We start from the raw sequence: 17,685 nt of genomic DNA, 5'->3' as shown, positions 1-17,685 counted from the left end.
ATCATTAATTTCACAGAAGAATTAACATCTGATGCTGGTCGGAAAAGTTCTTAAGAACTAAACGGTCTAACGCTTTGTCAGAGGGAGTTGAGCCAGGTGTAGGAGGAAATTAGGGAAAAGCGCGCTACCTGAAGACGACTCAAGCTTAGAACAACTCATATTTTCCAATATGTTTTTTAATGAATTTGACCCATTATAATATAATATTTTTATAGCTGTCCAATGCCAATGGCTGGAATTGGAAAAATTGAGCTGTCCGAAACTTGAATCGTTCAAAAGTGGAAAGCTTTCCCCTATTCGATGATTTTCACTTTCGGAGCTTTAAGATAGACAGAAAGACTCTAATAACTTTGTGTAAGGCAATTTATAAAAAAAACTAATCGTTGTATGATGATTGAAAAATTTAGGTACTCCCGGTGCCCCTTATTAAGCCCAAAGTTGAGACCGATCCTTCACTCATATTTCCACCCACAACCGAAAATCATCCAACATATTTCTCTTTTTTTGGCATGAGTCCAAAAAAGGGGAGCTAAAATCGCAATGTGAGTAGTAGCACAGTAAATGGGTAAAATATACATGGGACAAATGGATGGCGTTCCCCCCCAAAAAGTACACACATACTCTCGGAAAATCTTTTGAGGGTTGGGAAAATGCGGGTGAATACATGAGAAGAGTCACTCGTTTTCTCTCTTACAAAACAATATAAGGTGGGTAGGATTCTCCTACCCATTCCTTGTCTCTCTCAAATTCCTCTTTGAATCTTTTGAAGGGGGTAAATTTGACGACACATTCGCCCAGCAATTTTGTGCAGCTATTTACGATGCCTGTCAAGAGGAATAGTTCAAGACTGAGAGCACGAATCCAGCTTTAATCTCGTTCAAAAAAAAGGACAAAGATGGATGGAACAGTTGAGAAGAAAACCAAGTTTCTTTGTTTGACTCTACGGCTGAACAAAAAAAAACATGAATAGGACTAGATCAGCTTATGGCAGATGAGATTGTTTATGAAAATTCAATTAAACTTAAAGAATCTTAGCTGATAGAGTTGGAAAACTAATTAGCTGATTAACTTTTATTTGTAGAGAATTACAAAAAAAAATGCAAAAAAGAAAATCAAAGAAAAATGGATGGATTAAAATTCGATCATGTACAAAAATTGGATAAACATTAAATGAGATTTGTGAATTGCGTCACGAAAAGTGCATTTTACGAGATGTATTTTATGTATTTTATGTATTTTACGGGACATTCCATATAAATAATGGGAATTTATTCAGATAGAATCGCAGGGAGAGGACATCAAATCTGAATTAGCTAAGAAATTGAATTTTCTGTTTCTAGAAATGTTTTATACAAAAAATATTATGGATCGATGTACTCACAGGAGGAGTCTGATTTCCTAAAAAAAAATGTCTCTGCTAAAATGTGAATGGACACAAACACAATTAGAGCTTGATTCTCCAATAGTGTCTTGGATAAAAGGTAAATGGAACTCTATTTGCACAAAAAGTCGTTGAAGTTCGAAGAATTCAAATTCAATTTCGAATTTTCATACTAAATTTTCGAACAAGGTGGGGAAAATTTATCAAATATCACACTAAAAAACTGGCAAAAGAGTTACTCAGTGATTATGGAGTGATTAAATACGGGGGCAAGAACAGTAAACGTCGTTGTTCTGTTTTTTTTCCTCACAACACTCACAACGTCACATTTTGACACTTGAACACTTCGAAATTCGAACAGGATGTAACTTCCGCCACCTTGCGAAAGTATTAAGAAGTAAGAAAGTCTCTTTTTTGATCTTCAAATAGATTTTCGAATTTTTCAAGATCTACTTCTGTACGGAAAGAAACTGTTGATTTTCGAAAATTCAAAACTCAAAATTTTGGACCAAGAGTTACTTAGTGATTAGTGAGTGATTAGATAATGGAATAAAAGTAATGAATGTCATTGCTTTGTGTTTTTTCTCACAACAAAGTGAAGACTGACACATTTTGACATTTGAGCACTTCGAAATTCGAACAGTACTTCAATGACCTTGCGAGAGTATCAAGATCTTGTGGATGGAAAGACTGTTGTTAATTTTCAAAGAATGTAATCTGAATTTCAAATTATTATACCTAAAATTCGCGCAAGGTTATATAAATTAATGAAATTTCTCAGTAACCCACCCGGCAAATTCTGCAGAATTCTGCAGAAATTCGTCAGATTTGAATTACTAACTGCCGAAAAATCAGCAGAATTTCTGCAGAATTTTGTTCTAAGGTGGATCCGATCGTTGTATGAAAATTCTGCAGAATTTTCTGCAGAATTTCTATAGAAAATTTTAAAATTATCGGCAGAATTTCTTTAGAGTATATAGATGATTTCTACATTTCTTCTACCCTTTCTAATGTTTCTAAACATTATTTTAACTACATAAAAATATGTATTTCAATTTATTTAAAATTCAATTTTTATTCAACAATTTTACGTGAATACTCTCTTTTTTTACAATATTATTATAATGTTATAATACAATATTATTAAATCAGCCATAATAGGAAATACGAAGGGGAAGGAAATGGTTAGAAAACACGAAAGAAATTCGCGATGCTCACGAAGTCGCACGACTATCCCGAAGCCACACGAAGTATCCGATTGAATGACAAGAAACGTTAAAATTTCAAAAGTGCGGAATTGCAGATCGAAGTTTTGCTGGGAAGGAGTAGAATAATCAGCGCTAAAACGACGAGTATGTGAACTTGCAATTTAAGTTTTCGGTAGATTTTCGAATAGGTTTGGCTCGGCTTTGGAGTAGATTTGTTTCTTCGAAAGGTTATTACTGAACGGAGCGAATGTTTCTTTTTGGCTTGTTAAAGGTAAGAACAGCTCTTCACAGCTGGATTTTGAAAGATTCGAAAATAGATTTCGAAAGCCAAGGAAAAGGCATTTTTACTTCTCGTTGTCCACATGGTTACCGAAGTATTTCACCTAAAAAAATTAAGGCATCAAGACTCATTTTATTATAATTTCCCTCATAATCACTAATTAATACTTTTAACAGTTTCTTAGTGCGATATTTCATAAATTTTCCCAACGTGCGCGAATATTTGGTTTGAAAATTCGAAATTGAGCTTGAATTTTTCGAAAATCACCGATTTTTTTTCTTGCAAATAGAGCTCCATTTACTTCATTTACACTTTTTGCCAAGGCACTAGCTGTGAATGTGAATATATTTCGTTCGAATTTTCAAACTAATTTTTAGCACAAAGTTGAGAAAGTGTATGAAATATGATTAAGAAGTTTTTAAAAGAATTATTCGCTGATTATGAGGAAATTATAATGCATCAAGAATGTTATGAGCTTTGTTGTTTTGATTTTCATCATAATGGAATGAAGATTAATACACAAAGCTCTCCGATATTCAGGTGACAGCTGTCAAAAGAGAAAGTCAAAAAACCCTCCTTCTCGAATGTGTTTTTATCTGTCATATTCAGTGTAGATGCTCACACTAAAATCACTTCGAAATTCGAACAAGAAATTTTTGAGCCACCACGCTGATGAAACGAAAAGTCAAAATGCTATTTTTCTAAATTTCGAAATCGATCTTCGAATGTCTTTTCTGATATTCTGATATTGTGGATATTCCGTTTGTGAGCGTTAGAATTCAAAACGTTGAAACCAAATTAAGATTCTGCTTAAAAATAAATTTTATATGAGTGTTACTGAAGGGTTAAAAGGACCTCACACCCTTTCTTGCAATGGGAGCTCAGAAAGGGTGGAAACTGCAGTAGTTCGTTTAGCGCCTAAAATTTTATCAAGTTCACTTTCCTCCCTTTTCTCAGACATATGAAAGAACTCTCAGTTAAATGGGAAATGCCTCAAGCCTCGAATAGTTTATTTCCACCCCCAAAACTTGGCAGCTTAATAGTTTGGAGAATTTTCTTCAGCGGATGAAATATTTAGGTGAAAAAAAAGTTTAGTATAATAAAAAGTAACATCTCGACTGATACTCATATTTAAACATGTTTATCATTTAAACATTAGCTATTACTTGATTAGATCTTCGTGGAATTGTAAAAAAATCTAAATTCAGAGAGACAACACATAAAATTGCAAAATGAAATTGTGTCATTTTTCTTTGGAACTGTCTGTCCCGTCTGTCCATGTGCATGAGAATGAGTTTAACATGATCAAAAGAAAAACATAGAAAAATATAAAAGAATTTCTTGCAAATTACATTAAAGAGAATATAAACGAACCAAAACATGGATGGAAGATAACTCTAATATTTTTCATTTTAATATAAAACTTGGGATCTTGGGAAATATGCATATTAAATTTATCTTCGTTTAGTACCGGGTTAGTATTTACCCAAAGTTTTCAAAGGTTATTAAGGATTTTAGGGCTCCAATTCATGGAGAAAAGTATCATGCTCACGAGTCTGAGCATATTGTACACTGACTGAGAGAAATCCGAAAAAGTTAAAATAACATTCCGGAAATGTTCATTTTACCCTGCAGTATTGATCTGAAATCGGTGTAAATATTACCCTTTTTAGGTGTATTGGGGGTTAAAGTTACCCTTTTTCATGTTAATTTTACCCTTTAAAAGGAGTAAAATTAACATTAAAAAATGTAGAAAGAAATATTTCGTAAAATTGTTTGCAAATGTTTGTGACTTCCCATTTGGGGACTCACTTAAGTTCGTAAATTTTTCTACTCTTTCACATTGTTCGTAACATGATTAATTGCTGAATATTTTTTGCTGCGTTACAAACATTTCTCCGTAAATGTTTATAAACACACAAAAATGTTCGTAAAATATTGTCATTTGTTCGTAAAGTTTTGTCATATAAATAAAAATTAAAGAAGAGATGTTTGTAAAGGAATAATAAATGCTCGTTTAATGCTCTTACGAACAATGTTTGTGAAAAAATACTAACTTTTACAAACTTTAAGCGACTTATACGATTTAGAAGGATTTCATGTATGAAATCCTTCTAAATCCTTCTGAAATTCTTCGGTCCATGTATGAACCGTTCTAAAACATTAGAATTAAGGAAAAGCTTACGAACAGGGTGTCGAAGTCACTCGCACTTACGATATTAATATTAATATATTTACAGTAGAACCCCGCTATAGGCCATCGCTCTATAGTCCACAATTTATCGACCGTTAATTTCAAAACACTGATTTTAAGTTAGGTTATGTTTTTTAGTACGCGACATGCAATGTTGTCATAATTATTTTAATATTTTTGGCAAACTTTATTGAGTAGTTGTGATAATTGTGATCCATAATGAAGAGAACGAGGACAAGTACCACAATCGCAAAGAAAGTGGAAGCCGTCGAGCAATTTCAATACTAAAAGTCGTTAATAATTTTAAAAAATGACATGGACTATAGTGCGACCTAAGTGTCAAATTTGGAACCAAATATGGGCTATAGCGGGGTTCTACTGTAACATCGATACGAAAACATATCGTGTAACGAAAACGAGAGGTACACCGAGAAAAATTTGGATGGTATTTTCTACAAATCGTGTCTTTAAATTCTACTGTCTCAAAATATAGTAGAAAATACCATCCTCCATAGAAACTTTCATTTAGAAACTACCATCTTGACATTTTAAAATTTACTATCCTATGGATAGTAAATTCTAATAGTCGGATGGTAAAATCTACTATCTTCATTTAGATTTTACATTTACCTCTATTAGATTCTAATATCCGGGTAGTAAATTTTACTGGCTGCATATTAGATGTTAGAATTTAACTGGAAGACATTAAATTTTAACGGAGGATAGTAATTTGGATTGAAATTACTATCCAAGCCAGTAAAATGTGCCATCCTGCTGTTAGAATGTCATTTTGGAATATCGTGTGTGCCGATGCAACGGTTCCCGATATGCTTTGAATACATTATAGGAATTCGTGGCGCAGCTGGAAGATGCTCGACTGTCATCACAAAGGTCGCGTGTTCAAATCTCGGCGCAGTCGTCAATTTTCACGCACCAAAATGACTTGAAATACAGAGAATGTCATCCAGGAAGGGTCCCAAGCCCTCAAACAATGGCCAAAAATCAATGAAAATAAGGAAAAATAAATTTTTCCGACATTTTTCATTCTAATATCCGGCTAGTAAAATTTACTATCCTGCCAGTAAAATTTACCATCCGGCTAGTAAAATCTAATATCCGGGGATATTAGAATTTACCATCCGGCTATTAGAATTTACTATCCATGCAATAGATTCTACAATTTTTGACAGTCCAATTTAATATCGCGTTTGCTGGGTGACTTTTTTACTATCCGGCCATTAGAATTTTGTATGGAGGATGGTAAATTTTACCATCCACATTTTTCTCGGTGTAGATAATGAACAATTATTTTCCTCATATTTTGGTCCTTGAAAAACCTACGTCTTATTCCTTTTCTATCCATTCTAACGATTCTAACTATATAATTTACCTACACAGAAAATCTACATCTTATTTTCGATTTTGCTGCATCAATAAAGCAAACGTTACTAATGTAAAATCATTGTACCACAATCAATTCAGTAAAAAAATAATCGAAATTATCCAACGATGTGAAGGGGAAGCAAGAAAAAAAAGGAAGCCGATAGTGAACTCTTGTGCAACTTCCGTAATGATGAAACATTTCCCTACGTGCACTTTGAGCCAATATTTTTACAGAGAGGATTTCACATCCTGAGTGCCTCAGCCAATTTTCCTACAATCCCTTTTACACACAAATTCATAGGAATATTTTTGCAATTTTCTCCTCCATTTGATTGGTCTTCTGCACAACATCCTGATTGACTTTAATTGCATTCTGATGTAAAAGGACTATAATGTGAGTACGTAAAAGAGAAAATGAGTGAACAAGACGGAGATTGAGATTAAATGGATTTTTATGGCATTTTCAGATGTGTTAGGGTTAAACAAAGGGTGTTAACCCTTATTCTTACTTATTGTAGCCATCATGAACTAGAAGCATGTAACGTGATAGCACAACGATTCTAGTAGGGTACGCTGTGGTAATTCAGAATAATGTCTATTTTCGAATTTTCGAGATTGTTTCAATGTTTCAGATGAGCAAAGAAAAAAAAACGAAGAAGTACAAGATTTTACGTTCGAAGGTACTACTACGATGTTTCTTTCTTTTGCCATCTAAAACTGTTAGGAAATCTCAAAGTTCAAAATTAGACATGATTCCAAATTACCCGATCTTACCCTATTAGATTATTTTGAAACAAACTTTAATAGTCTTGTCCGAGAGGTTAACTACAACACAAATCAGTTGAAGATCTTAGGGGCTTCTTGCAAAAAAAACAGTAGGTTAAAAAGTTTGTCTAGATTAACTTTAGGTCAAAAGAATTTATTCAAAGAAATAAAATAAAACTGAACAATCTGAATTGAAATTAACGTTTACCGTGAATTTGTATTTCTTCCAAGAAAACAAAAAATATGTTTCATTGTGATTTCTAAACCACACTGTACGAATGACCAGTACAAAATTTAATCTGTTTAGAAAAAAGTCAAATTGGATCAGGATCCAATTTAGAACTTTATGGCTCCGGCACACCTTTTAGATCAGGAAAATTTCATGAAGTCGAAATTCGAAACCCTTTCTTTCTCACATGTTTTGCATATGACTATCTCATTCTTTTGTATAATAAATTCGATTGAGCGTAATTGAATTTGGAGTGATGTTTGAAAGAAGAAGAAGAGTGCGAGAGATTGAGATAGACATATTCAAAATATTTGAGAAAGAAAGGTATCCGAAATTCGACTTCATGAAATTTTCTTGATCTAAAAGGTGTGTTGGAGCCATTACGGCTTTTGCACCTTTTAGATCGATAAAATTCCATGAAGACAAAAATCGTGTCCGATTCTTGAAAGATTTGCGTAAGTCTAGCCCACTATTTCCGACTCAAAATTGGACTGAACTAAATTTAATTTAGTGTTCAAAAAAAAGAAGAGAGCGAAAGAGTAGGATAGATATATGCAAAGCTTTTAAGAAGGAAAAGCATGTGAATTTCGACTTCATGAAATTTTCCTGTCCTAAAAGGTGTGCCAGAGCCATTAGATCTGGAAAACTTCATGTAATCGAAATTCACAGCTCTTTCTTTCTCAAATGTATTGTCTATGTCTATACCATTCTTCGGAGTCTTCTTCTTCCTTTAAAATTCAGACCAAATAAAATTTAGTTCAACTGAATTTTGGCTATGAAAGAGTGAGACACACATGCAAAACGTTTAAGAAAGAAAGGGATGTGAATTTTTGACTTCATAAAATTTTCTTGGCCTAATACGTCCAATAGGTGTACCGGAAACTTTAAAATCAGTGAAATATTCATCCAAGCTTCAGCGGGAAGAAAATAAAGCGGTTCGAATTTTACCTAGAACAATTTTATAAATTAATTATATTTATTAACTATAACCAATTTTTGTAAAGATTTAGATTTTTACTGACCAAAATTATTTTTTTTTCTGCTCATTTGTTTTTTTTTTTATTTTAATCTTTTCATGTTTTCATTCTTTGGGGCAGACCTATATAAACTTTTTTATCCTTAACTATAATTTGGATAATTTTGATTTCAATTTCATTAAAAAAAAACCACAAGAAAGAAAATCGAAAACACTTTTGAAACTACTTTTGAAACAGTAATGTCAAATTGACTCTTCTACTGTCATTCAGTAAATCTAACAGATACAGATTTATCGATATTATCGATCCGATAGTACCAAAAAGTAACATTCCACCCCAGGATTTGGTGTCACTACACTTAGGTATTTTTTGTCAACTGTTTGACAGCTGTCATTCGGATATCGGAGAGTTGACTCCTGATAACCGTTATGGCGAAGATACACAAGGATGATTAATGCTTTTCTCATACGAAGAGAACCATTCTGCCCCTCCCATCACACCAATTTTCAATAATTTTAAGACTTTTTGACTTTGAGTACAATCATTGTCCATGTTTTTTTCACGAAATTGGTATTTTGAAAATACTCAAAAACATTCACAGATCGTTTTACCGTAGACTCTCACTCAATCGGCTCTTTTTCAATCGGGCGGAAAATTTTGTTGACAATTTTCATGTTTAATTTATGAAGGAAATTTGCTCAAATTCGCTGTAGTTCTTTCTATTTTATCGTGATTCCTTATAATTGAGCGCTTTTTGTGGAATTTACAAAGGCTTTGACGCCCAAATCTATCGATAAACCGGATGACATTTCGCCCCAAATGCCCAATTGAGAGAGAGTCTACTGTAGTTAACTCCCGGACGGACTTTATGCTAGAATGGAGCCTCAATTGTTTAGTGGATCGTCAATAAATGTGAGAAAAGTGATTCTTTCGATCATCTAATATAGGTTTTCAGTAATTTTAACGATAAATTAAGTGATTTTTGTGTAGTTTTGAATGACACAAAATACATGAATAACTCCCGGATAGTTCATTCCTTGACGTTTTTTTTTCTACAAGGTTGAGGCTTAGTTGCACAGTTAATCGTGATTAAATGTTGGAAAATTAAATCTTTGGATAACCTAAGACGGATTTTTTACTTAAAAATTTACTTAATTTCGAGTCAAAATCATTGAAGACTACTTCCACATGAATTACAGAACAAAGTTTTACCGATTTCGAAGCCATATTTAATAATTTAGCCCCCATTTTCGAAGTAAAATATCGGAGTCCATTTGACATTTCAAAATTAGGTTATGTTTCGTTCTTTTAGCGATTTTAACCATTTCTTGGACTGTTTTCACTAGTTTATCATCACTATATGTTAGAAAATCACTCGTTTTAAGTAATTTGAATGTTATTTTTCAGAAAAATTTAAGAAATTAGCTAAAAGCTAAGGAAATGTGGGAGCATCCTGCATGCAAACAACTGAGCATTCTAAAACTCGCACACTAACGCAAAACCGCATCAGCAGGCTGTCATACACGTTCACTTCCCTATCCATATTCATCAGAGCGGCAATGTAAGGAGTCAACTCTTCGGTATCCGAATGACAGCTGTCAAAAATTCGACAATTTAAAAAAAAATACACTTTACATGTAATTTTTTGAAGATTTACATTAAGGGAGTCGTATTTTAGTAATAAAAATAATAATATAATAAACATTTGTAATAGATATTTTAGTTAAAGTAAGACGATATATAAGTTGAAAAGCAGAACTTACCAAGTTTAGATGTGTTTTATATTATCTAATCCTTTGCTGGTTTATTACTGTTGAATCTCTGTTCATCTTGCAGATTTTCTTCTATACTAATCATAACTTAATGATAGACTTACAATTCAAGAAACATGCTATTTGAATAGTCAAATCTTAATAGCGGTAATTTATCACATAATATGAGACTCTACATAATAGATCAAATTGACAGTCTTAAGACTTAAATTATACCTAAATTACTGTAAGTAATACAAAAGGTATTTGATAGTGTATCTTTTATTTTCTTGTGGCGGAGAGAGGAGAAATTGTCAAGGGGTATCTCTTTGAGATTAACTTCTGGTAAGAGTAGTATTATCTTATTCTCTTTGAGTTGATAAGTTTATTCTTTCAGAAACGGAAGTACCAGAGATCTTCCTAGTTATCTATGCAACTGTAGGTATCTCTCTCCCGAAATTTTGTATCTTTCCGGGGCTCTCTCGTTTCGGTTGACACACTCTCTCTTGGGTCAATTATCTGCCTAGATAGAGGCAGATAATCACTGTTAATTATAGACTTTGATCAATTCAATTTACGCATCTTTTTATACTTCATTCCCCTTCTTTGGGGGTATGATGTTTCTACATCTCTTCCTCTCTCTCTTTAGCACCACCTCTCATTCTCTCTCATACGTATCTGATGTAAAATATAATTTTGGGTGGTTTTGTGATACGGAAAACCAAAGAAGGTGGTATGAGTTGGATAATATATTTTTTTTCTTCCCTGTGTAACAATGTTATAATGTGTTGGTTACATTCAAGCAAAAATATTCTTTTATTTCTCTTTTTTTTTGGCAAAAACCAGCAAGATACTTCTTTTTGCATATCATACACCATGATATGATATTATTTTTGTTTTCTTGACACAATGCAATCGTACAAGAAACTACAATAGGAAAAAAAGAGACGTGAGAGAGACGTTTCTTGAAGTCTCTCAGCGACACAATATTTTCCCCCAATTGATAACAAAAATATCAAATGGTAAAATTGCCACTTTCACAATTGCAATCATCACAAATTCTTCACTAGATACTACGTGTAATATGTTGTGGATGAACAACATACATGTTTTGGAAACTTAAACTCTCTCTACCATTGATTAATAAGACATTTTCCGACACAAACTTTAGCTTCCCTTTCCGACAGAAATAGTTCATGCTAATTTACTGGCATGCCAGTTGTCACTCAACCGAGAAACACTTCAAATGCCCCATGGTTCTCTCTCTCTTTACTCTCTCACGAACTCCATCACATAACCTCACATTCAATTCGGTCCCTTTTCAAACCAAACCGTCAATTATTGTTCATTTCATTGTAAATTCATTAACTTTCCTTGTTTCTGATGGAGTCACAGAGACGCAAGCATGGCATGACAGTTGCCGATGCATTTTCTATCACACATCACTCTCCTATAGACAGGTAGAAATTTTTGCAAACAAAAGTGCTACCAGGAATAATGCGATTTGATACTCAGAAATTTAAGTGCGATATTTTCAGTGTCGAAAATAATGTGCGGAAAGAAAGAAGGAGCGTCTTTTGCATGCAATTCCGGACAGTCGCTCTTTAGTGCAAATTGGGGTAGTAGTGAAATAACTATGAACAGTATCGTTGATTGGATAAACAAGTAATTTTGTTGATCACTGCGTGGCGTTTGCAACGAATGTAGGCACAAAGTAAATGCAGTTAGCACAGTTGCTGATTCAAACGATGCTATGTCGACCACACAGCATAAGAAGCTACTCAGCTACCCCATGTATACTACAGCTCCAATTCCTACCGAACTAAAATCTACACGTGTCGTGTTTTTATGCAAACACTTTACTTCAAAACATGTTTGCAATCCTGAGATTACAAGACTCATTTTGTGTCCAGAAGCACTGTGCAGAATTTGGTCCTTCGAACCTTCGAATAAACAATTGCATTAACTCTTTAAGCAATTGTATAAGTACTGACGTGAGAAATGGTAATGAAAATAGGAAGATGAAAACTTCCTCCGGTTGCGTCAGGGTTGTTTATCTTTTCAGGACAAGAAAAACACGTAGATCTTTGCCAATGCTTTCGACGCTAACAACGCGCCTTCCTCAGTGGTGAAAATCGTAAACAATGTCTCTGAAAATTGTCGTATTTTAACTCCTCCGCTCCTAATGAGGAAATACCAGGGAAATACAGGATTTAGCCAGGGTAGCACCTCTCCGGACATTATTACCTTAAATTAAATTTTACCTTTCAAATCTTAGTTAAATATTTGCAAGATAAAAAGTCAATTGTATACTGAGAAAAAAATTGTAAACAGTTTAGTACAACCTTGTAAAATATTGTTTTATGTGTAAAAGTAACATGATGCTTACCTCTCCCTGTCTTCATAGAGATTTTTTATTAAATCTTGCTATATTTTAACTAAATAATCTTATTAGACCCAATTGTTATACAAGATTCTTGTAAAATTTTAGTTAAAAACTTGTATTTATTAATTTCTCAACTGGTGAAGTAGAAATCCCCAGAGGTTTCCTTTTATTTTAGTTCTTTTTTTTTCAAAAAGACTGGAATATTTTTTGTGAAATTATTTGTGAATTTGGTGCAAATTACAATCGTGAATTTCATGATATATAATACCAAAAATTATGCATTGGTATATTTTATATAGAGAATAATCTAAAAAAATTGACTTTAGGAACCATTCCCGACGGAAAAATCTGGATTTTTTGTTGAAAAATAAATAATTTTGACAATACTTTGCACAAAATTATACAAAAAAAGCTCTATAGCGGAATATAGGTAGCAATTCAAATTTTCGAAACTTAATTTAAAGAAGATTTAACTAGTCATAGGATTTTGAAAATAAAGAGGAAAACTCTTTCGGTTTGTTCGTCAAAACATTCTCTATATTTTTTTCCAAGATCTAGAATAAAATTTTTAAGTATTTCCTCATTAAAGATTGTGAAAAATGACAAGTTTTATAACCAAAAAAGTAGTTATTTTTACGTTTTAATTTAACTGAGAAAAAGAATATGTTTGTGTATTAAATATTACATTAGGGTTTAGGTTCTGAAAAAATGTTCAAAATTCTATAAGCTAATCCTAAATTTGAAACCGGTTTTAAACCGGTTAACCGATTTCAGAGCCATCCAAAACCGGTTAACTGTCTATCTTAAAAACCAGGTTATTTGGAATCACCTATGAGAGAAAGACAAAGATTTGTCCAAAATGATGGGTTGCCCATGGGACGGATTTGAATCCCCGTTTCGGCATAGCTTAACCAAATATAAATAAAAATAATAACTCCAAAAACAAAAACTTTGTCGGGAAATTCTGTGATTTTGTGACTTTGTCACTCATGAGTTCGAAACCTGACAATGTCAATCGAGCGTTTTTGTCATATCTCATTTCATATGAATTCGAAAATGTTAATTAGAGATTTTTTAATAAAATATCTTTAGGTGTATTTTCTAAAAACAGTCTGTCTTATAGTCGATTTTTTTGTTTATATAGAAGCCATTGTCATTTGAATTTCCAGAAATTCCAATTATGTCAAATTTGACAGAATCAAATATGACGCCACATGACAACGTCACATTTACAGAATCACTTCTTCGAATTTATTATATGACATCCCCATAGCAAAAGAAAGCGGAATAGGAATAACAAGCGAAAAAATCCTCGGAATTTTCCACTATTTGCCTTAAAAAATTCCATAGGAATTTTCCATAATAGGTTCCAAGGAAAATTTAATGGATTTATGCTGGATTTTTCATATAGAATACATCCATGGAAATGCTCGTGGAATTTATGTGGATTTTTCCACCAAAATAAAATGGAGAAAAAATGAAGCTGTCACATGCACCTCGTGATTTTACTTCCGAATATTAAAAAAATAGCAAAGATTACGAGGATTATAATATGTTTTACTAAATCAGCAATAACGAATTAACACTTTAAGCAATAAAAAAATATTTTGTAAAAAAAATAATTTTTTCGAAAATATTTATTAATTAACATAAAAACAGTATTATTTTAGGTTGGCGACCTATTTAATGTAATCACTTCATTATTATCTACACAAAACGCAGTGTCGCATAATTAATTATATTATAATTGCCACATGAATCACTAGAAATGTTTGCGGAAGGTTTGGAAACAAATTCTAAAAGTTGCCGCAACACCATTTTATTTGTTTGACATTTCAGAAAACTAGTGGAAAAATCCATATAAAACACTATGGAAAGATAGTGGAAATTTCCATATGTTTTTTCCAGCTTATCCCGCGGACGTTTCACGTGTGAGTTTCCATATAAATCTTCCGCGGAATACCGCGGAATTTAACGCTGGAATTCCAGCATGTCGTACTAGTAAATTCCATGGAGTACTATGATTTCCATGGAATTTCCGGCTTTAAATTCCATAGGAAAACTTAGTGGAATTTTAGCGTCAAATTCCAGCGAATTTAGCCATTTGGACGCAAGTTTTCCATTGGAATTTTTGCGGAATTTTGCTATGGGGATTGCTAGATTATTGCAGAATTCTCTTTCTGGTTTTGGAATTTTGTGGTAGCTCCATTCCAAAACTCAATTTGTCCTACATTTTTTGTTTGTTTTGAATTCTTAGAAAATAGTTTTATGGTATCCTTTATGGCAGACCTGTGCTTAATAAAGTCGTGTAGTATCGGAAATTTTGTGTTGATAGTTCTAATGGAAATTGCAGACGTGCTGATAACACAAATCCCGCTTATTCACGGTGCCATGATGAATATTTTTGCGCCAAAAAGACATGATAGACAGAAAAACTCTCATAAAAATAAATTGTCTTCTTGATATCTTTGTCGGAAGACAGATAGCTGTTCACTAAACACCCTTTTGCTTGAATCTTGCAAAAATATAAAGAAATTTAAAGAAAATATCATTTCAAATGACAAGCTTCCTAAATCGCGCGCAATTCAACTCGAGAGAGAGATAGAGATACAAATAACTCACTTGACAAACGTCTGACGGCGCTGCGGTTGCAAAAAATCTCTGAAATGCAACATAATATATTTTTCTCTACTTTATCCTTATTTGCAGGTCGTGTCCCTTCTTGTGATACGCACTTTTGCATTCTTTATTAACCAAAATAGTGTTGTACAAAAGGATTTTTCTCAAACTCATCCTGAATTTTTGGACAGCTCAAAAGAATATGAGTCTTCCAGCTCAAAATTTCATTCCAATGTTTTTGTTGTAATATCGACAATTACTCACAATTAACCCAAATAACTGTATTCAAATAAATTATTAAAAGGATTTTCTTGTGAAAATGACTTAACTCTAAGGAATTAAACAATTTTCACATTAAAAAACCTGTCATTTTCTCTACACAGAGAAAAATAGTTGATAATCAGATCGACCCTGTTGATCAAAATAGTTGATTAATTTGACAATTGATCAGTAAGTCGATAGAAATGTTGGTAATTTCTATCAACAGTTGATAGTTTGATCAACAAGTTGGTAAAAAAGTTGATTTTATCTACACAAAAGTTGATTTTCCGATTTTTTCGACTAATAGTTAATCAGTTTTAAATACATTTCTATCAACTGTTGATCATAAAATATCGAAATCAACTTAATGATCAAAATGTGTATAAAATTTATCAACTATTAACTATCAAATATAAAAACCAACTAAATAATCACCTGTCGATAGCAATTGAGCAATAGTAAATTCTTAAAGCGAATTGATAAAATTTTCAAAAACAATTGATTAGTTAACAGTTCCGTTTCTATTTGACAAAATCTGATGAGTAATAATATTATATTACACAAAAGTTGATTTTCCGATTTTTTCGACTAATAGTTAATCAGTTTTAAATACATTTCTATCAACTGTTGATCATAAAATATCGAAATCAACTTAATGATCAAAATGTGTATAAAATTTATCAACTATTAACTATCAAATATAAAAACCAACTAAATAATCACCTGTCGATAGCAATTGAGCAATAGTAAATTCTTAAAGCGAATTGATAAAATTTTCAAAAACAATTGATTAGTTAACAGTTCCGTTTCTATTTGACAAAATCTGATGAGTAATAATATTATATTACACAAAAGTTGATTTTCCGATTTTTTCGACTAATAGTTAATCAGTTTTAAATACATTTCTATCAACTGTTGATCATAAAATATCGAAATCAACTTAATGATCAAAATGTGTATAAAATTTATCAACTATTAACTATCAAATATAAAAACCAACTAAATAATCACCTGTCGATAGCAATTGAGCAATAGTAAATTCTTAAAGCGAATTGATAAAATTTTCAAAAACAATTGATTAGTTAACAGTTCCGTTTCTATTTGACAAAATCTGATGAGTAATAATATTATATTACACAAAAGTTGATTTTCAGATTTTTTTTACCAACAGTTAATTAAATTTAAATACATTTCTATCAATCGTTGATCATTAAATATTGAAATCAACTTAATGATCAAAATGTGTATAAAATTTATCAACTATTAACTATCAAATATAAAACCAACTAAATAATCAACTGTCGATAGCAATTGAATAATAGTAAATTCTTAAGAACTAAGAAAGTTTTGAACAATTGATTATAGTTAAAAACTCCGTTTCTGTTTGACAAAAACTGATGAGTAACATATTATTAATATTATTGCTTTCTCCAAAAAATCCTAAAGGTTCTGTGATTTTGTAGTCAATTGCATTGAACATATCCACGATACTCAAGTTGGTCAAAAGATTCCACGTGCTCTCTCCAAAACATCACAGATTTTCTGGAATTTTGTTGTCAATTTTATTGAATACTCATGATACTCAAGTTAATCAGATGATTCCATCTAATTTCCACAACAACAGTTGATCAAAAAGTGATCAAAAATTAATCATTGGTTAATCGATCAACAGTTGATCAAAAGTTGATCAAAAGTTAATCGTTTGTTAATCGATCAACAGTTGATCAAAAGTTGATCAAAAGTTGATCATGTGTTAGTCGACCAACAGTTGATCAAAAGTTGATCAAAAGTTGATCAAAAGTTGATCAACTGTTGATCTGAGTAATACTGTAATTCTTTCGCAAAATCGTTTCATTGATTGGAGTGGTGAACCAAGCTTTGGCGCCAAATGATGTTCCTGATTTAATTGACCAATTGCGAAATCTGTAAATATACTATATTTCATGATAACACGTCTTTTTGTGTCGTATTTGCATTGTCAGTATATAAATTATTCATTCAAATTCTATTTTGCCTGAATTATAGCTGTTAACTGTAACAAAATTGATCAACTGTTGATCAAACATTGATCAACTGTTGATCAACTGTTGATATTGGGCCATATCTGTAAATATGCTATATTTCGTGTTTTTGTGTCGTATTTGCACTGTCAGTATATAAATTATTCATTTGATCTGTTAACTGTAACAAAATTGAAATTTGTTACAGTTAACAGCTATAATTCAGGCGAGATAGAATTTGAATGAATAAT

The 17,685-nt window shown here is 32.1% G+C and overlaps 2 protein-coding genes across 7 annotated transcripts in view; both read right to left on the bottom strand.

The window, feature by feature from the left end:
- The window catches only part of LOC129800643 (neurocalcin homolog), a 120,206-nt gene extending 108,841 nt beyond the window's left edge, over nt 1-11,365 (bottom strand). The window contains exon 1 of one of the 2 annotated variants that reach the window (XM_055845176.1): nt 11,303-11,365. The gene's annotated coding sequence lies outside the window, so the exon portion shown is untranslated. Of the gene's footprint in view, nt 1-11,274 lie in introns of both variants that reach the window. The other variant, XM_055845175.1, reaches the window with a different exon arrangement.
- The window catches only part of LOC129800644 (neuronal calcium sensor 2), a 96,981-nt gene extending 85,613 nt beyond the window's left edge, over nt 1-11,368 (bottom strand). The window contains exons 1-2 of one of the 5 annotated variants that reach the window (XM_055845179.1): nt 11,303-11,368; nt 10,181-10,266 (exon numbers count right to left, since the gene is read on the bottom strand). The gene's annotated coding sequence lies outside the window, so the exon portion shown is untranslated. Of the gene's footprint in view, nt 1-10,180; nt 10,277-11,245 lie in introns of all 5 variants that reach the window. The other 4 variants (XM_055845182.1, XM_055845181.1, XM_055845177.1 and 1 more) reach the window with 4 other exon arrangements.
- Between the last annotated feature and the right edge of the window lie 6,317 nt (nt 11,369-17,685).

The sequence above is a fragment of the Phlebotomus papatasi genome, chromosome 2 (genome assembly GCF_024763615.1).
Source record: "Phlebotomus papatasi isolate M1 chromosome 2, Ppap_2.1, whole genome shotgun sequence".
NCBI classification, from domain to species: Eukaryota; Metazoa; Arthropoda; class Insecta; order Diptera; family Psychodidae; genus Phlebotomus; species Phlebotomus papatasi.
The sequence above is the reverse complement of the archived record's forward strand: the minus strand, read 5'-3'. Positions and strand labels throughout refer to the sequence as shown.